Source organism: Dasypus novemcinctus, chromosome 24, assembly GCF_030445035.2.
Source record: "Dasypus novemcinctus isolate mDasNov1 chromosome 24, mDasNov1.1.hap2, whole genome shotgun sequence".
NCBI lineage: Eukaryota > Metazoa > Chordata > Mammalia > Cingulata > Dasypodidae > Dasypus > Dasypus novemcinctus.
In genome coordinates this window covers 30,690,139-30,705,451 of record NC_080696.1, presented here as the reverse complement: position 1 = coordinate 30,705,451, position 15,313 = coordinate 30,690,139, and the positions used below count along the sequence as shown (strand labels likewise).

At 45.2% G+C, this 15,313-nt stretch overlaps 1 pseudogene; it reads right to left on the bottom strand.

The window, feature by feature from the left end:
* LOC101410925 (signal-regulatory protein beta-1-like) overlaps positions 1–11,027 on the bottom strand; it is a 66,867-nt pseudogene extending 55,840 nt beyond the window's left edge.
* Between the last annotated feature and the right edge of the window lie 4,286 nt (positions 11,028–15,313).

The window sequence follows — 15,313 nt, the reverse complement described above, 5'->3', positions numbered from 1 at the left end:
TTTACAAACTTTTAACCTTTTTTAATATTCATATAAGTTTTACATTCTTTATATTATCCTGTGAAGAAAAATAAGTTATTCATTTTAATCTAGGCAAGAACAACTTTTTATGAAGATGTACAGTTAATTTTGTTAATTAAGACTTACAATTTTTTTAAAATTGTAGATATCTTATTAACATTTAAACTTATGTATTAATATAATAAACTTAAGTATTAATATAAGCGCTTATTTAATTTTTGGCCACTTGAATAGAGCTCTTTTAAAGATTTCTAGTAATTTATATTTACCATCCGGAGGTATCACAATATATGTTGACATTGAACGAACAGACAGACAAACACAGAACAATTACAACACATTAACAGAAATATATAATTTATTTACAGTTGACTCATAATTCTTACTTTCTTGGTATAGCTGCTTTTAAATCCTTTTTTATATAGCATATCATAGATTATACCCTTCAAGATTTCTTCTGGACTTCATGTTGCCTGTAATAAGCCAGGAGGGAATCTTTTACCTTCCTGCTCCACAGCAAAAGTGACCCTATCTATAAGGTGAGTATAGGTGTCCGGGTTCCAAAGCTGACACGTGGTAAGCCACGGATTAAAGGGGAGAAGAAGGTCCCAATATACTTGAAACTGTTTGAAAGAGATCTTACACCGGTGAGTGTCTAGGAGACCGGCGAGGGCCCGAACTTGTGGGGCTTGCTTAGCAGATAGGATGTTACCCATTGCTAATGGCCTTTTGGAGCCGATAAGAAAAGGGGCCCTTACCTTGAGAGCACGGCGATGGGAGCCGAGGTGTGCGGTGAGACGAGGGGTCGGAGCCAGTGGGGCTCCGACGGTGGTCGTGGGCCAAGAGAAGGCCCCGACGAGGGGAGGGCGGGACGACGAGCAGTGGAGCAAGGCAAAGGGGAGTAAGCGCAGAGGGGAGGAGGCAGAGGTGAAGGCAGGGGTGGAGGTGCTCAGGCACGCGCTCCTGAGAGTTTTATTGGCGCCTCTTAATCATAGCGGGTCGGTATAAGCCCCCGACATGGAAGGAGAAAGCCATCCAGTGATTCTCCCAGACCGCCGTGGATCGTATGAGGTCACCAAGGTTCAGGAGCAGCAATGCAGAGCGAAAAGATAGGGGTGAGAAGAGAGGAGAGCGTAGGGCTATGGTAGGGTTACTTCAGACGTGCAAGTGCGTGCTCCCGAGAAATCCAAGGCTCCTCTTAATCATAGCGGGTCGGTATAAGCCCCCGACATGGAAGGAGAAAGTCATCCAGCGATTCTCCCAGACCGCCGTGGATCGTATGAGGTAGCCAAGGCTCAGGTAGCAGCAATGTTGCATGAGAGAAGTCCCAAGGTGAGAAGAGAGGAGGGCGTAGGGCTGTGGTAGGATTACTTCAGACGTGCAAGCGCGCGCTCCCGAGAAATCCAAGGCTCCTCTTAATCATAGCGGGTCGGTATAAGCCCCCGACATGGAAGGAGAAAGCCATCCAGCGATTCTCCCAGACCGCCGTGGATTGTATGAGGTAGCCAAGGCTCAGGTAGCAGCAATGTTGCACGAGAGAAGTCCCAAGGTGAGAAGAGGGGGGGGGGAGGGGCCGCCAGGTTATGGAGTGAGGCTGTGGTGGAGTTGCCTTGCCCCACGTTGGGCGCCAGCTGCGGCGGCTTGCTCGGTCGGTAGAGGTGGGGTCTGGCTGCGGACGAGGGGTCGGTCCAGCTCTGGACGAGGGGTCGGTCCCGCTTGGGATGAGGGGTCGGTCCCACTTGGGACGAGGGGTCGGTCCGGCAGCAGACGAGGGATCAGTCTCACAAGGGGTTGCGCGGTTCGGCTGACGGGGTCACCCGGCGAAGCCGGCGACGAAGGGGTCGCCCGGAGAAGCAGGCGACGAACTGGGGACAAGGGAGGCCAGGCCCTTGTCGGGGGCTCTCAGGACTGGAGGGCACACGGCTGAAGAACTACCGCGGAGACAAGGTAAACACGCAAGTCCACTTTATTGAGGGAGAGGCAACAGTTTTATAGGGGCTGGGGAAGGCTGATTGGTCGAAGCCACGCCCTGTTCTGATTGGTTGCCGGCGAAAGGTCAGTGGGCGGTACTGGACGGGGGAGGGGTGGTGGTTAGGGATTGGCTGTCGCTGTTGCTGGGGGAAGGGGCAGGGTTTAGGGATTGGTGGCTGCTGTTGCTGGGGTGGAGGGCAGACTTGAGTTTCCCGCCCACGCCTGGCTGTTGCTGCTGTTGGGGGGAGAGAAAAGGGCAGACTGGATTTTTCCGCCCACGCCTGGCTGTTGCTGTTGTCGGGGAGGGGAAAAGGGCAGACTGGATTTCTCCACCCATGCCTGGCTGTTGCTGCTGTCGGGGGAGGGGAAAAGGGCAGACTGGAATTTTCCACCCTGCGCCTGCGCAGGGAGAAGGAAGAAGAAGGGTGCCGCCCCACAGGCAACGTGTGGCGCCATCCGGGAGGAGGGGCGGCCGCGGAAGCATGGCTGCCGAGAAGGGGAGACCCGAGGGCACTCTGCGCCCATGCCGAGCTTCCTTCAGGGGTGGCGGTGAGTCTGACCAGCCACCCTATTATGGGGGCAGCGGCTTGGCCTGCCGCGGCTGCTCCCCCGCCAGGCCAGCAAACCACACTTCAGCCCGAGGGGTGACCGCATAGGACTGAATAACACAGTGAACCCGGAGGTGGGTGAGAATTGTGGTTAATAGTACAAATACAAGAATGTCCTTCTATGAAGTAGAACAAATGTAAATCACTATTGGAAAGTGGTGAGAATGTGGAGAAGTGTTGAAAATATACTATTACTGTAACCTATGGACTATAGTCAACAGCAATACTGTAATATTCTTGCATAAATGCCAAAATTGTACTGTGTTACTATTAGGGGGGTATGGAAAAAATATACCAAATGTATACTATAGACCATAGCTAGTGGTAATTATCTGATATCTCATAATTTGTAACAAATGTTCCACAACAATGTAGTGTGTTGGGGTAGGAGTTTTGTATGGCAATTCCACACATGTGCAGGATTGTATTGTTGTAAGTTCACAACTTTAATAAAATATATTGAAAAAATTTTAAAAATGGAAAAAACCCTACAAGAGGTGTTAAAAAGGTAATCGAAAAATGCAAACTCTCAAACACTGCTGGGGGTAATTTAAATTCAGGCAGACACTTTGGAAAATTCTCTTAAGAATTTAAAGTGGATTTTAAATGCCCAGGGTAATATAAACAATCCTTTATCCTTTCATGACTGGCTTGGTCCTGGGAGCCAGAGGAATCCCCCCTCTTCCGTACCAGCACGGCCTCTTTCAGGGTTGAGTTCCCTGGGAAAAGACTGTGAGATGAATATTAACAAGCAGGTTGCTTTTCAGGAAAACTTGTAGGATCAACAGCTGTGGAATAGAGGGGAAGGCAGCAGGATTGGGGAGAGGAAGAAGGTGAGTTGCCCTGAAGTCCCAATGCAGACCTCAGCTGACCCCACATGAAGCGCTGGTGCTGGGATGGTCCTTCAGAGCTGTCCTAAGTTGGGGTGAAAGAGCTGGGCCTTTTTACCACCATTATTGTGGGCTATTACCTCAGAGGGAGCATGACCTTGGGTAAGGCGGTTCTCTTCAGCGATTGCAAAGAGTTCAGACAGCTGAAGGCCATCTTCTGCAGCTTCCTCTGCACTCTCCTTTGAAACATCTTCCACCCTGGGAATCCTTGGGGTCAAGACACGCATTAGGTCACCCATCCTCAAAGCTGCCTCACCTCACCAGGATAACCTAAACCCTCTAAATCCCCTGGGTCTGAGCTGGGCTTTACTAATTGTGTGGAAACATTTTAGGGTACATGTCTTGGGGACACAGAAACAGGTCCTCCGGGGTCTCCATCTCTGCACGTCTGGGTCTGGGTCTAGCAGAGGACAATAAGGAAGGGGAAGGTAACCTCAGGCTAATGAATTGAGATAATACTTGGCATTATTAACACAGGAGTCTCCCTGCCACATATTTCCTTGCATTGTGCCTTGAGGGGGTAAAAGAGGGATAACGGGCCCAGCTGAGAATAAGATGTTGATTTTGTTTGTTTGTTTTTTTATTAAATTGTCTTTTTATAAAAAGATACATAGATCACAAAAAAATGTTACATTAAAAAATATAAGAGGTTCCCACATACCCCACACCTCATCTCCCCACTCCTCCCACAACAACCTCTTTCATCATTGTGGCACATTCATTGGATTTTAGTGAATACATTTTAGAGCACTGCTGCACTGCATGGATTATAATTTACCTTGTAGTTTACGCTCTCCCCCAGTACATTCAGTGAGTTAGGGCAGGATGTATAATGTCCAGCATCTGTCCCTGCAATATCATTTAGGACAAAGCCAGGTCCCGAAAATGTCCCCACATCTCATCTCCTTTACAGTCCTGCCTCAGGGATATATCTACTCTCCAGCCCTAATGTCATAATACTGTCTGCAGGGACCTTGATTGTCTATCCCTCCCAAAAGACTGGTCCATTATATTGACATTATAATGATAAGACCTAGGGAAAAAGAAGTAGCAATGACTCCAGACTTATTGCTAAGGCATTTGTGGAAGAGAGGATAGGAGATAAATTCAACAAAATGCAGGGTCTTTCCACCTTGTTGAAATTTCTAGGTGTCTGTGGTGCAGGGTATGTAAAGATATCTCTTCTAAAGTGAAGGATAAGCTGCTGCATCTGGCTCCTCCTGTGACCAAAAAAGAGGCACAATGCTTAGTTGATCTCAGGATTTTGGAGACAACACATTCCACATTTGGGTGTGCTACTCCAGCCCATCTACTAAGTGACCAGAAAAACTGCCAGTTTTGTTTGGGGGCCAGAACAAGAGGAGGTTCTGCAACAGGTCTAGGTTGCTGTGCAAGCTGGACTGACAGTTGGGCCATATAATGACAGTTGGGCTGGACTGACAGTTGGACTGACAGTTGGGCCAAGATCAAGTGGTGCTGGATTTCAGCGGCAAATAGAGATGCCATCTGAAGCATTTGGCAGGCCACTTGTGGCAGCTGGATATTATTTATGAATTCCTAAAAGAGATATAGATTATGTTTGTAAACTGGTCTGTTCCTCTGGGCGTGAAAACCCTTTGATTGTATTAGATTCAGCTGAGATGTCTGATTAAATTATGCTAAAATTAGGGCTTTAATTTGACAATGTCATTTGAGTGTGACTCAGCTTTGAGTCCCAGCCCCCTTGCTGGGCCAATAAAACAAACTCTAACAAGGAAGTAGAAACACAGAGAAGAGGAACACAGAGGAAGAGAGACAGCTCATTAGATATGGCAGAGGTCCCCAGAAGAAAGATGAGCCTGATAGTCTACAGGTGACCTTGTGAACAGAGCAGCTGAGCCCAGAAAGAAATGAGCCCTGGGGAGGGAGAGTGCCTTATGTCAGCCTACAGCTGAGATTGGAAGAAGTTGGGATCTTGAAGCCTTAAGAGGAAGAAGGAAGGCTGGAGCCTTGAAGATGGCACCAACTATCTTGCGAAAACACATGGAAATAGACTTTGGGTGAGAAAGTACATTTATGGTACTTTGAGTTGGACTCTTTAGGGCCTTGTGAACTGTAAGCTTCTACCCCAAATAAATGCCCTTTATAAAAGCAAACAGATTTCTGGTACTTTGTATCAGTATCCCCTTTAGTTGACTAACACACCCCTTTAGGAGAATCACAATGCAGACCCTTAGGATTTTGGAGCAAAGCACTGCCATCCTATGCAGAAAACTGCTCTCCTTTTGAGAAACAGATTTTGGACTCCTATTGGGCCTCAGTAGAGACCGAATGCTTAATCATGGGCCATCAAGTTACCATGAACCCTGTGTTGCCTATCATGAGCTGGGTATTGTCTGGCCCACCAAACCATTAAGTTGGGCATGTACAGCAGTAACTCCATAATAAAGTAGAAGTGATACATATAAGATAGGGCTCTAGTGGGTCCTGAATGCACAAATCAGTTACATGAGGAAGTAGCTCAGATGCCCATGGTCACCATCCCTCCATGTTACCTTCTCTTTCCCAGCCCACAGCTTTGGCCTCTTGGAGAGACCCCTACAATCAGTTGACTGAGGAAGAGAAAACTCAGGCCTGGTTTACAGATGGTTCTGTATGATATGCAGGTACTACCCTAAAGTGGACAGCTGCAACACTGTAACCCTTTTCTGGGATGTCCCTGAAGGACAGTGGTATGGACAAATCCTCCCAGTGGGGAGACCTTCAAGCGGTACACTTGGTGTTCATTTTTCTTGGAAGAAGAAATGGCTGGAGGTTCTTTTGTACACTGATTCATGGGCTGTTCCCAGTGGTTTGGCTGGATGGTCATGGATTTGGAAGGAACATGATTGGAAATTGGTGACAAGGATGTCTCGGGTAGAGGTATGTGGATAGACCTTTCTGAGTGAAAAAAGAACATGAAAATATTTGTGTTGCACATCAATGCTCACCAGAAGGTGACTTCAGCAGAGGAAAATTTTAATAATCAATTGGATAAGATGACCTGTTCTGTGGCTAATGCTCAGCCTGTTTTCCCAGCCACTCCTGTCATTGCCTTCTGGGATCATGAACAAAGTGGCCATGAGGTAAGGATGAAGGTTAAGCATGGGCTCAGCAACATGGGCTTCCCCTCACCAAGGCCAACTTGTCTACAGCCACTGCTGAGTGCCCAATCTGCCAGCAACAGAGACCCACACTCAATCCCCAATGGAATTATTTCTCAGCATGCTACCTGTTGGCAGGTTGATTACATTGGACCATTTCCATCATGGCAGGGCAGTGATTTTTTTTGACTGGAATAGACACATACTCTGGATATGGGTTTGTATTCCTTTCACTCAATGTTTCTTCCAAAACTTCATGGACTTATTAAATGTCCTATCCACTGCCATGGCATTCCATACAGCATTGCTTCTGATCTAGGAACCCATTTTATAGCAAATGATGTGTGTGGTAATTCATTGGTCTTACTGTGTTCCCCATCATCCTGAAGCATCTGGATTGATATAACAGTGAAATGGTCTTTTGAAGACTCAATTATGGTGCCAGCTAGTTGACAATATCTTGCAGGGCTGGGGCAATGTTCTGCAGGAGGCTGTGTATGCCTTATATCACCGTCCACTATATGGTGCTGTTTCTCCCATAGCCAGGATTCACAGGTCCAGGAACCAAAGGGTTGAAATGGTATTGACACCACTCACTATTACCCCTAGTGATCCACTAGGAAAATTTTTGCTTCCTGTCCCTGCAACCATAAGTTCTGCTGGGCTACAGGTCTTAGTTTCAAAAGAAGGAGTGCTTGCATCAAGGAATACAACAGTGATTCCATTGACCTGGAAGTTAAGACTGCCACTTGGACACTTTGGGTTTCTCTTACCTCTAAATCAACAGGCAAAGGAGGGAATTATTGTATTGGCTAGGATGATTGACCCTGACTATCAAGGGAAAATAGAACTGCCTCTATGTAATGGGGGAAAAGAATGTTTGCCTGGAATATAGAAGATCCTCTGGGGTGTCTCTTAGTACTGCTATGCCCTGTGATTAAAGTCAATGGAAAATTACAACAATCCATTCCAAGCAGAACTAAAATGGCCAAGAATCTCCAGGAATGAAAGTTTGATTCACCCTAACAGGTAAAGAACAACGACCAGTTGAGGTGCTTGCTTGCTGAGGGTAATGGGAACATGGAATAAATAGTGGAAGAAGGTAGTGATAAATATGAACTTCAACCATGTTACTAGTTACAGAAACAAGGACTAAAGTGGTCATGAGTCTTTCTTCCTTGTGTTGTTATTAGTATGATTTGGTATATGTACATAAAGCAAATATCTTTGTTTTCTTCCCTAAACTTTTCCCTTATCATATGACAAGTTGTATTAGTTTCATGCCATAATATTTAAGGATGTCAAGTTTAAGAGTGAATATTACCCAAGGACTTGCACCCTATTCTGTAAGGAATTAATGCATTTCCAGTTGTATGCAGGACAGTCGAATACTGTTATGTGGAAATATATATATATATATATATGCATGTCTGTTATTGTTTTTATTTAGAGACTAAGTATGGTTTAAGGTGATGTGTATTTTTGCCAAGTTGACAAGGGGTGTAATGTGATGGTTAGGCTAACGTGTCAACTTGGCCAGGTAATTGTGTCCTGTTGTTTGGTCAAACAAGCTGTGGGCTAATTGTAATACAAGGACATTTTTGGACTTTAGTCATCAGGGAGTTTATTGCATAGATGCCTGATTACATCTACAATCAAACAAGGAGATCGCCATCAGCAATGGGTGATGTTTTATCCAATCAGTTGAATGCTTTAAAAGGGGAATTGATTTCAGCATTCAAAGAGAATTTTCCAGCTTGATTTCCCAGTGTCTCCTGGGAACTCATCAAGGACCCAGTTTGCAGCCTGCTTGTGGAATTTGGACTTGTGCATCTCCATGGTCACATGAGAGAATTTTATAAAGTCTTACCCTATTTACAGATATCTCCTGTTGATTCTGTTTCCCTAGAGAACCGTGACTAATACCACAGGGTGACAGAGGAACTAGTGTTTCCATCTCGGGAAGAGGAGGGGAAAATGTGTTTTGGGTTTGAGGAATTGAACACTTAGGCAAAGTGGGATAGGAGACTACTTTTTCTTTTGTTAACTGGGATTAGTATTCATTTATATTCGGGAGATAATAGAGAATGGCAGCAAGGTTGGGGCATCAGGGATGAGCAAAAATCTAGAAGATGAGAATAAATCTTGAGAGAGTGGACATGAACATATGGTTTATGGCCAGGCCCAAAACAATGCATAAGTGATCTCCTGTTATGTTTAGGAGACTTGAGTTCTTTCTCACATTCTGGGGAAGTACAGTGAGTCAGTTCCCAGACTTAGGATCCAGGACTCAGTTCTGGGGCATCAAGGATGGTGAGGAGCAACAGGAAAATGGTACAGGGAGGGGAGGTGTGAGGAGCAGAGTCTGCAGAACCTCCCAGTTGGCTCCTTCTCTCAGGCAAGAAGGACGTGGGCAGAGATGGGGATTCCCACATAGCTGGGAGGGAATTTATTTAATTATCTGCTCATCACTCAAAATATACTTACTAAATGCCTACTCTAGCCTGGTGCTGCTCTCCTCCTGGCTGCTGTCATGAGTGGATAGTAACCCCCCAAGATAGGACTGCTGCCATCTCAGCCTTTCTCCCTGAGTCCTGACCCCCTTCCCAGTCCCTTCCACTCATTCACACAGACTGTCAGAGTGGGAATATCTCTCAGAGCAGTCAATTCAAGGGATCTCAAGATTACTTTAAAAAATGTATTTCTTTTGTCCCAAAGAAGCCCCACTTTTCAAATAATCTAGAGATTGTCTCCAAGGGAACCACTTCCCTGTTATCCATCATTCCTCCATAGAACCCCTAGGACTTGGAGGATACCCCTTGAAATTTCTTGATTAGTCTACCTCCTACAGGATCTCACATTTTCCTGGGGAGTTGGGAACTTCTTAGGGGGTTCCATGAGTCTCCTGAGGGGAGTGGAGGAGCTATGTCAATTTGTCTTCACTCTAGATGGGTCCTGACACTATGTGACATGTCGGAGTTCCTGGGTTGGGTCCTTCTGCTGACCTTGCCCCTTTCTTCTTGTCCTGCTCCCCGTCCCTGAAGCCCAAACCATCCCAACAACTTATAGTTGCTTCCTGTGGACATAGATGACAGAGGTACCTACTTCCAGCAGCATCTTTTAGCATAGTAGGAAAGTTACCAGAAGTGTAGTACATGGCTCTGGGCCTAGAAATCAAGGGGCAGGAGGAACCATTAGAGGAGTCACATAGGAGTCCATTCCCAGGGCCTCCACTTATTCCATTGGAGACACCTGAGTCCATCAATGCTCTGAACATTTAAACCTGTGCCTGGGGCACAAAATGAGATTCCTTGTTCTCATTCATGTCCTTCTCAGACTCTTAGGATAGTCCTACTATCACTGTATTCAGTGATGCATAAATACGGCACCTATTTTCTTTTTTTTTTTTTAAGATTTATTTATTTCTCTCCCCTTCCCCCCACCCCACCCCAGTTGTCTGTTCTCTGTGTCCATTTTGCTGTGTGTTCTTCTTTGTCTGCTTCTGTTGTTGTCAGCGGCACGGGAGTCTGTGTTTCTTTTTGTTGCGATATCTTGTGTGTCAGCTCTCCATGTGTGCAGTGCCATTCCTGGGCAGCTCTCCTTACAGGGTGCACTCCTTGCGCGTGGGGCTCCCCTACTCAGGGGACACCCCTGCGTGGCATGGCACTCCTTGCGCACATCAGCACTGCGCATGGGCCAGCTCCGCATGGGTCAAGGAGGCCCAGGGTTTGAACCGCGGACCTCCCATGTGGTAGACGGATGCTCTAACCACTGGGCCAAGTCTGCTTCCCGGCACCTGTTTTCTTTATCCTCACAATTCTTTGGGGCAGGTATTATTATTCCCATTCTGATGAGGAAATTGAGCATCTGAGAGTTTAAGGTAGGTCACCAGACTAGTGGGATCAAAAACCTAGGGAAGCCCATTCCTGCAAGGACCCCTTTGCCAGTTAGGTGAAAACCATAGACTCTTTACTAAGTCTACACTATACTGTATATTATTTAATAAACATATCACACCTACACCAACATGTACCCACAAGAATGAGCAGGTAGAGTGAGGACAGGTTTCACCAAGAGAGTTTCACGGCTGCTCTGCTTAGCACCAGCATGGGGCTGGATGACCTCCATGCTAACCACTAATCTGGTAACTGGGAGAGACAACTAGGAATCAGACTCAAGGCAAATCAGGCCCTGGAGCAGAATCCAGGGGAACAGCCTTGTTGGGATGCAGCTGGGACATGTATGCAGGTCTCTACCTCAGTTGAACTCAGACAGATGACTGTCCCGTGGAGAGGGCTCTGTAAGGTGTCTTAGGCCACCTCACAGGTGACCTGAGAGTAGACATACCTTGGGCTCAGCTGCGCCTTTGTGTGGCTGGAGATGACGTAGGAGGCACTGTTGTCTGGTGGGACCATGGTAGTCTAGAGGGCTGGGAGCACATTCCCATTTTTGAAACTTTGTCACAGTGACATTCCTGGGGGAGAAGCCATGGGACTCGCAGGTGAAGTTCATGGTCTGCTCAGACATGGTCCTTGCAAGAGATTGAGACCATGGGGTGGTGGTGGTGGAGAGGGTTTGACTACAAGAAGGAGCATTTAAAACAGTAAGCAGGATTGTGACAACTAGTAATAAAGTGCAAGACACTGGTAAGAATCTTCACCTGATTTTTACAACTGTCTAGAATGGGAGAGGGATATTGTTCTCCCCATTATACAGAGGAGGAAGCAAAGGTGCAGAGAGGGCTAAGTGTCAGGGCTAAGATGGAATTCCAAGTCTGAGTTCCAAGCACCCCTGGTTTTCTTGGACCAGCAGATTTTCCCACCTGTGTCTGTGCAGGAAGAGGATGACTGAGGCTCCCTCTATGTTGATTCTTCCCAGCTGGCCTCTCCTGAGACCTTGAGCCAGCATTCACAGAAGTAGTTACAGGGGAGGAAGGGGCACAGTGGGGCTGATGGGAGGGCTAGAGACAGCTTCCCTGTCCAGTCCTGCACAGACTTGGGAGGTATGTGGCTGGGGTACCTCCCAGTTGGCTCTTCTATGAATAGGAAGGCATGAGGTGGTGTGCAGGTTAGGGATTCCTCATGCCTGAATTTGCAGTTAGGATGAAATGAGGCAATTCAAATATTTGTCCTTTAGATAAGATACAAGAAAGGCTCAACCAAACTAAACAAGCTTAGATTTACCCTTAAGACACACTTTATTTTTAACCAGAGCACTCCCTGCAGGTACTCATTAATTTATTCCACTTTTCATTATTCTTACAAATATTCCAGTAGGAACTTTAAATTCTAAAGGGAGGGACAAAAGAATGTTTATTCTTAAAATGTCATCTTCTTTTGGGTCAGTTGTAGGTTGAAAATTGAGATCACTGATAATTGAGAAAGTCAGACAGTTCATCTCTTCAGTTAGACCAAGCACTTCCTGGATCCTGGGAGCACATGCAAATCAGAGAACCAGAAGAATGAGGGCGGTTTCTTCCTGTAGATGGGTCTAAAGGAGCTCCTTTCATTTCTCCAAATGGCTAGTCATTACCCTACAACATTGATGGCTATTGCTAGCCAGCAAATATTACAAATATATGAATTTATAAATATTTTCCTTGCTTCTTTTTAAAAAATTTATTTTATTTTATTTTTAAAGAAGCTTTAGTTTACATAAATGTTACTTTGAAAATATAGGGCATTCCCATATACCTCCCCTCCTCCCCCCAATTTTACCCACCAACATCTTTCAGTGTGGTACATCTGTCATAGTTCATGAACTCATATTGAAATATTGCTACTAACCGTGGTCTATAGTTTACATTATGATTTACACTTTGCATTGCCCAATTTTATAGGTTTTGACAAAATGTATAATGGCCTGTATCAGTCATTGCAATTCTATACAGGACAATTCCAATGTCCCCAAAATGCCCATTTTACACCTATTCTTCCCTGTCCCTCCCTTCAGAACTTCTGGTAGCCATTGCCTTTATATTAATGTTGCAAGGTCTTCCATTACTAGAATATAATTATGCATTCCTCAATCTTGAAGATTTTGAGATGGTGATACCCAGTCTGGTGCTGATAGAGAGGGGCCTTAGATCCAGTGGAGCTGATGGGTGGAACTGTCTTGCCTGCAGTTGGAATGCGTGTTGTCCATCATCATTCTTTTTTACTTGTCCTGGGCAAGTGTGATGAATCCGAAAGTTGGTATTGGCTGCAACTCTGCTGAGATTCAGGGCTCAACCAGCATATGAACAGCCAGAAGATCTAAGTCTCTGGGACACATTTTTAATGGTTGTAGAGCTAATTACAAGTTCAGATAAAAGGTGCACATGAACCATATGTAGGAAAATTATGATTGAGTCCAACTCTGATACATTGGGGGCATATGTTATCATATATTCTAAGGTGAGGTCCATTGACAGCGTGCCTAATTCCTGGGGTTGTCTGCCCTGCTAAAGTGTCCATATTCTCTAGAGCCCTCAGGAGCCCTTCTTCTTAAGGCATTGTTTACTGTGGCAGTCAATGAGATTCTCCTAACATGCGCGTAAGTGTAACCTCTGTAATGACCTCCAACTCACTTTGAAATCTCTTAGCCATAAAAACTAATTTTTATATAATATTTCCCCCTTTTGGTCTAAGTCTTTTTCCAATGCATCACTAGTTGGTAATTGGTAATAATCCCTTGGTGCCAGGGAGACTCATCCACAGGAATCCTGTCCCACACTGGAGGGAAGGTAGTGAGTTTAGATGCTGAGATTGGCTTAGAGAGGCCACATTTGAGCAAAATGTTGGCTTTCAGGAGGTAACTCTCAGGAACTATATAACACTAGGCTAAGTTTCAATTTCACAAGAACAAGGTTCATAAGTAAAAGCACCAGTGTCAAGGGCCTGGTGCTGGTCTGTCCTCCTTCACTAGGCACTACCCATGTACTCCAGGGATTCTTGCCGCTCTACTAGAGAATGTAGCAGGACTCCCCAGGATGGGAATTCAATATTCTTTTGGTTATTGTGTGGGTCTCTACCCACTTAGGCAACACCCCATGGCCACTTGAACACATATTTCACAGAGTCATGTCCCAGGTGGAACCCTCCCCGTACATCCCTCCACCACTGACCCCACACCAGTGATCCTCCCCTGCCGCAGTTGCAACTCTTCTGCAATCCAAAGCCTCCTCAAAAACAAAGTAAATAAAATAAATAATAAAACATAAAAACTAAATAAAAGTAAAAAGTAAATAAAAAATTAAAAAGTGTACGTTTCATCCCTGTAAGATCTGTTATCTTTTATGTACAATGACACTTTCCTCTGTATGTTCCCACAGTGTCTTATTTTTTTTTTTCACTTTATCTTCAAAGAAGATTTAGGTTACAGAAAAGTCACATAGAAAATGTAGGGGATTCCATATACCTCACCACCTCTCCCTCTTACATTTCCCCTTATTAATAACATCTTATATGAATATAGTACATTTGTTACATTGATGTTGAAGTATTGCCACTACCATGGTCAGTGGTTTACATTATGATTCACATTCTGTACCGTATACTTTTATAGGTTCTAACAAAATGCATAATGGCTTGTATGCATCATGGCAAGATCATGCAGAACAATTCCAATGCCCTAAAAATGCCCCATACTCCATCCATTCTTTCCTCCCCTTACCCTTGGAACCCATGGTAATCACTCAGTTGCAAGTTTTGAAGAATAAGGTTCATAGGTACTTGCATTAAAAGAGGGCTTGACATATTGGTCTGTCTTCTTTTATTAGGCACTGCCTATGATTTCGAGAGTCTTCCTTGCTTCTGAACACCCATCAAACACCTTGAGGACCTGGTAAGGAGGGTATCCCTTGACAAAGTCAAGTCCTAAAATCACCAGCAGCACAGATGTCTCTAAAAGGAGACACTGTAGCCTGTTACCATTTAGTGACAGCTTCTTGGCTACCTGATGCTGAACTAGTCCCCCCATGAAACCCAGCCCTTTGATCCTCTCACCAGTACTGGGTGGGGTCTGAAGGTGGTCCCCATCAATTGAATGAGGCTCAGAGAGGAACGTGGCTGGCCGAGGTGGGCAAATGGGGGAGTCACCCCATATAACGCCTGGTTAATTTTTTCTCTTTTTTGGCATTCTGTGCCTGCTTCTGTAAAAATCGAATAAAAACACCAACCTGATAAGATTAGAGATTATGTATGTAAAACACAGAGCCTGCCATACAGTACATGCATAATAAATAACAACTACTATCAAGATTTTAATATCATCTGTTATCATAACATCTGGCTGCTACTAGATCTTTTTTTCCCCATTTTTTATTATTTTTTTTAATATTACATTCAAAAAATATGAGGTCCCCATATACCCCACCCCCCTCACCCCACTTCTCCCCCCATAACAACAATCTCCTCCATCATCATGAGGCATTCATTGCATTTGGTGAATACACCTCTGAGCACCACTGCACCTCATGGTCAATGGTCCACATCATAGCCCACATTCTCCCACATTCCACCCAGTGGGCTGTGGGAGAACATATAATGTCCAGTAATTGTCCCCGCAGCAACACCCAGGACAACTCCAAGTCCTGAAAATGCCCACCTACTTTGGAGTTTGTGTTTCTGTGTGATGGAGCTGGACTCAGATGTGATCTTTGTTCACAAGCCTCTCCTGTTATTTGTAGCGGAACTGTAGTTGGTGCTGGGATTTAATGTAT